Consider the following 7900-nt stretch of genomic DNA (forward strand, 5'->3'; position numbering starts at 1 on the left):
GTGCACCCCTGCCCCTGGGTATACTCAGGTCTAGGGTATAATGTGGGCCGGGCTAATTGTGTCCTGCTACACCCTGTTCTGGATATCCACAAGGCTCGGCCATGGCATGTAGAGGGTACGGGGTGGGGTACTGATCCGAATCTTCCCCTGGGTGATGTATGTACTAGCAACACCCATGTTTTGTGCCCCCTCGCCCCCTATATAAGTCCTATATCTCTCTTAGCTCCACCCACTGCTGCGTCTCATCTGCTATTAGCCACTCCCCTTTCTTCTTTCCATCCTAAACTGAACCTTGAGCCCCAGAATCTGTCCTTTATGTTTTCGGCACATATTTGGAGTCCAGACAGGATTCTCCTCATTGTGGCGGCTGTTGAAGGTCGTCTTTTCCTTATCCATCCAGGAGACAGTTGGAAGAAACGGCCGTTGGAAATGGAATGTTGGGCGTGTCATAGATGACCATAGCAACCAATCACAGCCCTGCTTCCAATTCCAATAAGTGGATGAAATGAAAGCTGCAATATGATTGGCTGTAATAACAGAAGGGCGGTATGAGGCACAGCAGGGGGATAAGGGGTACAGTAAGGAGGTATGAGGCACAGCAGTGGAATAAGGGGTACAGTGAGGAGGTATGAGGCACAGCAGTGGGATAAGAATTAAAGTGAGGAGGTATGAGGTACAACAGAGGGATAAGCGGTACAGTAAGGAGGTATGAGGCACAGCAGTGTGTTAAGGGGTAAAATGATGAGGTATGAGGCATAGTAATAGAATAAGGGGCAGTGAGGAGGTATGAGGCAAAGCAGTGGGATAAGGGGTAATGAGGAGGTAGGAGGCACATCAGTGGGATAAGCGTTGGGTTGAGGAGGATATCCACAAGGCTAGGCCATGGCCTGATGGCCTGTAGAGGGTACGGGGTGGGGTACTGATCCGAATCTTCCCCTGGGTGATGTATGTACTAGCTACACCCATTCTTTGTGCCCCCTCATCCCCTATATAAGTCCTATATCTCTCTTAGTTCCACCCACTGCTGCGCCTCATCTTCTATTAGCCACTCCCCTTTCTTCTTTCCATCCTAAACTGAAACTCGAGCCCCAGAATCTGACCTTTAGGTTTTCGAGGTGTTTTCTGCACATATTTGGGGTCCAAACAGGAGTCTGCTCATTGTGGCGCCCGCTGACGCTTGTCTTTTCCTTCTCCATCCAGGAGAAATGGAATGTTGGGCGTGTCATAGATGACCATAGTAACCAATCACAGCCCTGCTTCCAATTCCAATAAGTGGATGAAATGAAAGCTGCAATATGATTGGCTGTAATAAAAGAAGGGAGGTATGAGGCACAGCACGGGGATAAGGGGTACAGTAAGGAGGTATGAGGCACAGCAGTGGAATAAGGGGTGCAGTTAGGAGGTATGAGGCATATAAGTGGGATAAGGGGGCAGTGAGAAAGAATGAGGCACAACAGTGGGATAAGGGGTACAGTGAGGATGTATGAGGCACAGCAGTGAGGTAAGCAGGCAGTGAGGAGGAATAATGCACAGTAGTGGGATAAGTGGTAGAGTAAGGGGGTATGAGGCACACCCGTGGGATAAGGGGTGCAATTAGGAGGAATGAGGCATAGCAGTGAGATAAGGGGTGCAGTTAAGAGGAATGAGGCAAAGCAGTGGGATAAGGGGTGCAGTTAGGAGGAATGAGGCATAGCAGTGGGATAAGGGGCACAGTGAGGAGGTATGAGGCACAGCAGTGGAATAAGGGGTACAGTGAGGAGGTTTGAGGCACAGCAGTATCACGCCTAACCCGGACATATTGCCGGATTGGCGGCCGAACAGCCTATATGGCAAATAGATGCTCCTTACCATGGAGGACCCTGTTTGAACCTTGCACCCCTATAGGTCATCGGGAGCAGCAATCTGTTGCTATGACAGCCAGAATATCTAAACATCTTCTGTAGGAAGGAGCGATCAGAAGCCCCTAGAGTTCAAACACCCTCAGGCCTCAGAAGTGTTAAAAAATAATAAAGTAAACCACGTTTTACATTTTGCAGCTAATAAAAATTGGAGTAAAATGTGATGTAAATGGATGCGCCATCTACACAACAGAAGAAATGAAAACGTCAGCTCCTCCTGCAAAAAGTGACGCCCTACACAGCTCCGTACACCAAAGTATGAAAAAGATTTTAGCGCAATCTCCACGATCGGACCAACCTAGAATAAAGGGGACGTGTCATTAGGAGCGGACAGTGAAAGTTGTGAAAACAGAGCCCATAAAAAATGGCACAAATAACTTTTTAGATTATGACATCACCTTTGTAATTTTTCCCAGGAATATTGAATGGGGCCATGAGGAAGGACGAGCCTCATCCAGCTCTGTGCCGGAAATAAGAGTCATGGCTTGTGGAAGGTGAGGTATATAGAATAAACAGAAAGGGACTGCAGAAATAAGGGGTTAAATAAAGGTAACTCCTTACTCATGACTACAATGGAGGTCACACATTGTCCTTGATTCATTCTTTACTATGTCTCTTGCCATGAGCGTTGGACTGGCTGCCTGCTGACTCTGCCCCCTGCTGACTCCATTTGGGACTTGATCAGATAGAGTTGGGATCCTTCATGTCATCACAGACGCTCACAGCAGCAGAGAAAGAAGAGGAGAGAAGAGCTGCCACAATAAGAGGGGGAAATCAATGGCAGATCCTCAATTAGGCGATATGGGCTGGTGTCCGGGGCCTCTGGCTTCTGAGGGGCCCACGACCCGGGCCCTATATGAAGATCCGCAAAAAATCTATACTCACCTCCGGGTTCTTTTTCTCGGCCCCATGGCTCCAACTTCTCTTTCCGGTCCTGTTGCACACACTATGATATGGCAGCCGTGTGAGGTCATAGTGGGTGCGTCTGCTGAGACAGCAGGAAGAGTAGAAGACAGAGGTGAGTATAAAGGGGTTTTTTTTTATCAAGAGGACCCTGCTGTGGACATTTCTTTTAAGGGGGCATCTGCTGTGGACATTTTATTAAAAAAGGCACCCCAGATGCCCCACGGACATTTTATTAAAAGGGGCACCCCAGATAATCCCTTTTAATAAAATGTCCACCCCAGATACCCCCCTTTAATGAAATGTCCACCTCTGATATCCCCTTTACATAAATTCAACCCCCCACCCCATCATTAATGAAATGTCCACAGCAGGGGCCTCTTGAAAAATAAAAACCTATATTCCCCTTTGGTTTCCTCTCCCCCGCCCTGTGGCTCCAACTTCTCCTTGTGGCCCGGGCACATAAACCATGAGGCGGCGGTGTCGCGGTCATGTGATGTCACAGTGATGCAGGGCAGAAAGAGGAGAAGACGGAAGGTGAGTTTAGGTTTTTATTTTATTTTTTTCAGACCGATGGCGACAGGTAGTGCTGTGGGGTTTCAGTCCCACTAGACCTCTTGTGATGGCGGCCCTGGTGACGGGCATGTTTCATGACCAAAGCCCTCAGCTGTGCTACAAATGACTCCAATGGGAGACATTCTGATGGAACCTGATGTGTGGACCCTGTTAAGAATTTTGCTTTAGGGCCCAATGGCCTCTAGTAACCCCATAGGGCCGGATGTATCTAAAGCAGTGCAATCTAGAAGCAGTGCAGTTTGAAGGGGGCAGCAGAATATTGTATACTTGGCGCAGGGTCTCCAATTATCTGGCGCCCCCTGCGCTGTTCGGGAAGTGGGCACCAACTTTACTATACAGCGTCCGCCACAAGTCTGTAGAGTCGCTGCATTAAATGTGTCACAAACTCCAACTAAGAGCTAACACTCCATATTAGGTGGCGATTTTTCTTTTTTTTCAAATTTTTTTATTTTTCTTTAAGAACAGTTCCCCTTATTACATAAAGAAACACGGAGGTAAGTGCCGCACACCTACCATCAGTGGTACAGATTGTGGACGTCCTTTACATACATGTATAACCAGTTTGCACGTTGTTTCTAGTGCAAATTCAGACAGAAAACTGGCGCAGATAATAGACCTACGCCATAATTCCCTCCTGTATATCCGTGTGGCGTTATACGGCCATCGCCATGGGTTACAGGCCTAGGAACCAATATACAGAATGACCTGAGAGTTATGTATCACAGAAAAATAACCAGGACAAAGCATGTGGAGGGTTAAACATGGTTTATTATACACAACCCCCTTCCTATACCTAAAGCTGTTGATCCAGAAGAAGGCAAAAAACCTGGACAATTTGTGTCAGGGAAAAATTCGCGAGTGTAGAAGGGGCCTTAGGGGCAGAAGACATCACATATACATGTAATTATTAGACCTGTGTGTGATATCTAATTCTTTAGTCTCAGAATAACTTCTATGTCTCCTCATTCACAGACTTGGCATTTGTGGTTGAGGATCACACAGACTGGATCTATAAAAGCCACCACCGGCCTTTCATAGGATAATAACTTCTGGAACGTGAACAGAGTAATCTAGTCAGATCCACTTACAGACTGCACACTTACAGGATAGGAGACTTACAACCCGATCACTTCTGGCCGGACCCAACTTGCGGACTGATCACTCACAAGACAGGAGACTAAGGTCACAATCAGGTCACTTATTGCCGGACCCACTTACAACCAACATATTCAAAGGACAGGAGACTAGCAGACTGACCCTCACACAACCGCGTCACTTCTGGAATGACCCAACTTGCAGACTCATCACTCACAGGTCAAGAGACTCACAATCTGACCCTCACACAACCAGGGGCTTCTGGCCTGACCCACTTACAACCAACATATTCAAAGGACAGGAGACTAGCAGACTGACCCTCACACAACGGGTCACTTCTGGAATGACCCAACTTGCAGACTGATCACTCACAGGTCAAGAGACTCACAATCTGACCCTCACACAACCAGGGGCTTCTGGTCGGACCCACTTACAACCCGCACATTCAGAGGATACGATACTCGCAGACTGACCTGCATTCAACTGGGTCACTTATTGCGGGACCCACTTACATCCTGCACATTCAAAGGGCAAGAGACTCGCAGCCTGACCCTCACACAATCAGGTCACTTATTGCCGGACCCAACTTGCAGACTGATAACTCACAGGACAGGAGACTCTCGATCTGACCCTCACACAATCAGGTCACTTCTGGCCTGACCCACTTACAACCTAAACATTCAAAGGACAGGAGACTCGCAGACTGACCCTCACACAACCGGGTCAATTCTGCCTGACCCAACTCGCAGACTGATCACTCACAGGACCGGAGACTCGCAGCCTGACCCTCACACAACCCGGTCAATTCTGCCTGACCCAACTAGCAGACTGATCACTCACAGGACAGGAGACTCACAATCTGACCCTCACACATCCGGGTCGCTTCAGGCCGGACCCACTTACAACCCGCACATTCAGAGGACAGGAGACTTGCAGCCTGACCCTCACACAACCGGGTGACTTCTGGCCTGACCAACTTACAACCTGAACATTCAGAGGACAGGAGACTTGCAGCCTCACACAACCGGGTCACTTATTGCCGGACCCACTTAAAACCTGAACATTGAAAGGACAGGAGACTCGCAGACTGACCCTCACACAACTGGGTCACTTCTGGCCGGACCCACTTACAACCTGAACATTCAAAGGACAGGAGACTTGCAGACTGACTCTCACACAATCAGGTCACTTCTGGCCTGACCCAACTTGCAGATTCATCACTCACAGGACAGGAGACTCACAATCTGACCCTCACACAACCGGGTCACTTCTGGCCGGACCCACTTCCATCCTGCACATTCACAGGACAGGAGACTCGCAGACTGATCACTCACTGCTTCTCTGCAGTCACTTTCACCTTGGACTTTGTATATATGATTACAGCTAATGCCTGGTTCAAGCAGCAGAATTTTTAATTATTAAATTATTTTATACTGTTTCCTTATAAAGAATGGCTGCACCATTGTACAAGCTCTTTACCTCTTGTGTCCCTCCCTACATCCTCATACAATGTAAGCTCTTGCGAGCAGTCCTATTTTTCCATATGACTGTTTGTACATAGACTGTATGTCCCCTTTGTAAAGCACCATAGAATTTGATGGCGCTATATAAATAAAGATTGTTATTATTATTATTAAGCTCAAGCCACCAGGATTTCTCGGCAGGCTCGCCTTCAGCGCTGTGGTTGACCTCCAACTGTTGGGAGGCAGACAGTGAGGTTTCCACCAAGTCTTCGGGGTGGACGCTGAAGAGGGTGGCCACAGATATCTTCTCAGATCAACTGAGGAGTCTACCACATTTAGCAGTGGGATAGGTACTTGTTCTCGGGACACTGTGACTAGACTTCTGGCTGCCAAAATGAGTAGGTCTTCATCGGCTGGTAGAGGTTCTACTATGCCCTGGTAGTCTTGACCTTGGACACCCATGGAGGCTTGACACCATACCAATGTCTCAGACCCAGGTTAGAGGCGGACAGGTTGAGGATCTTTGATCCGGACTCTACAAATTTATCAGTCAGGGCCAGAAAAGTTCTGTTGCGCCGTTAGGACTTGCGTTATCTCTTGAATCACCTTCTTGGAGTCACTGGGCACAGATGGTAGAGAATTCTGGAGAGCCTTCAGCAGTGGCGGAGGATATTGGTACCCAATAACAGGGAAAAGTAACCATCTTCAGGTACTTGCGTTACCACTATGCCTTGTAGTGGTATCCCCAATGACGAGCCTGAGGTCCCAGTAGCCGTGTATTTAGTTTTTTCATTAGTAGCAATGATGTTCAAATAAGCCCTTGGAGGCTGTAACAGGGATGCTCCTCTGCAGCATTTCTCAATGGTAGCACTGCGGATGGTGGTCACTTGAGCCGGTATGGATTAATCCATTGATGGTCACAGGTCGAGCCCCTACAAACCTTGTCATCCACGTGGAATCTCGGGGATTTAGAGGTTCATCCCTTGAAGGTTGTCCCATAGCTTCAAAGGTTTGTTGTTTAACCAATGGCATTTGTTCTCATATCCGTATTAGCAGCAGTAGTCAGTAAACAATCTTGTTTCTTTTCGTCTCCAGGTCTCGAGAGACTTTGTCAGAGTTGGCCACAACTTGGCTTGGGAGTCACAGGGGGTGGCTGGCTGTGAGGAAGCATCAGGTGTTTCTTGTTCTCTTTAAGGCCGACGCCACACAGGGCGCTTTGTCTGTGCTTGCAAACGCAAACGCAGACAAAGTCGCGCCCACCGGGGCGGGCCTCGGCCCGATCACATCGGCGTCTCTATGGAAACGCCTGCGATCGGGAACGAGCCGCCGGTGTTTTGCGTTAATTTAACGCGAAACACCGGCGGCTCGTTCCCGATCGCAGGCGTTTCCATAGAAACGCCGATGCGATCGGGCCGAGGCCCGCCCCGGTGGGCGCGACTTTGTCTGCGTTTGCAAACGCAGACAAAAGCGCCACGTGTGGCGCCGACCTAAAGGGGAAGTTACTTCCAACTGCACTAGGCGCTCAAGCATTTTGCTCATCGTGCCAGGACTTGCTCTGCCAGAATAGCAACTTCTTCAGCCACCGGAGGTGATGTTGACAGTTGCGCTGGAGAAGAGGCTAGATCGGCATCTTCCAGCTCCACAGGCTCAGGCTGCTCCTGGGGCAGGCAAGCGTTCTCCAAGGATGTCGATGGCAATCTCCTTGAACTCAAGAAAACAAGCCTGGGAGTGTTGAAGAGACAGCATTTATAATTGACATTTATTATGCTTATCCAGAAGTCCATTAATAAATTGTTCCCGCAGGGGTTGGTCAGAATTCTCAGCCTCTTAAGGGTCAAGTCGGATGATAGCCTTCCACATCTCCTGTAGGAAAAGGGCAAAGTCTCTAAGAGATTCTTAGGGCTTCTGTCTTTTCCCCAAAAAATTTCTGTTATGTATACATCATGTATCGCTATATGACAGATG

Source organism: Engystomops pustulosus, chromosome 3, assembly GCF_040894005.1.
Source record: "Engystomops pustulosus chromosome 3, aEngPut4.maternal, whole genome shotgun sequence".
NCBI lineage: Eukaryota > Metazoa > Chordata > Amphibia > Anura > Leptodactylidae > Engystomops > Engystomops pustulosus.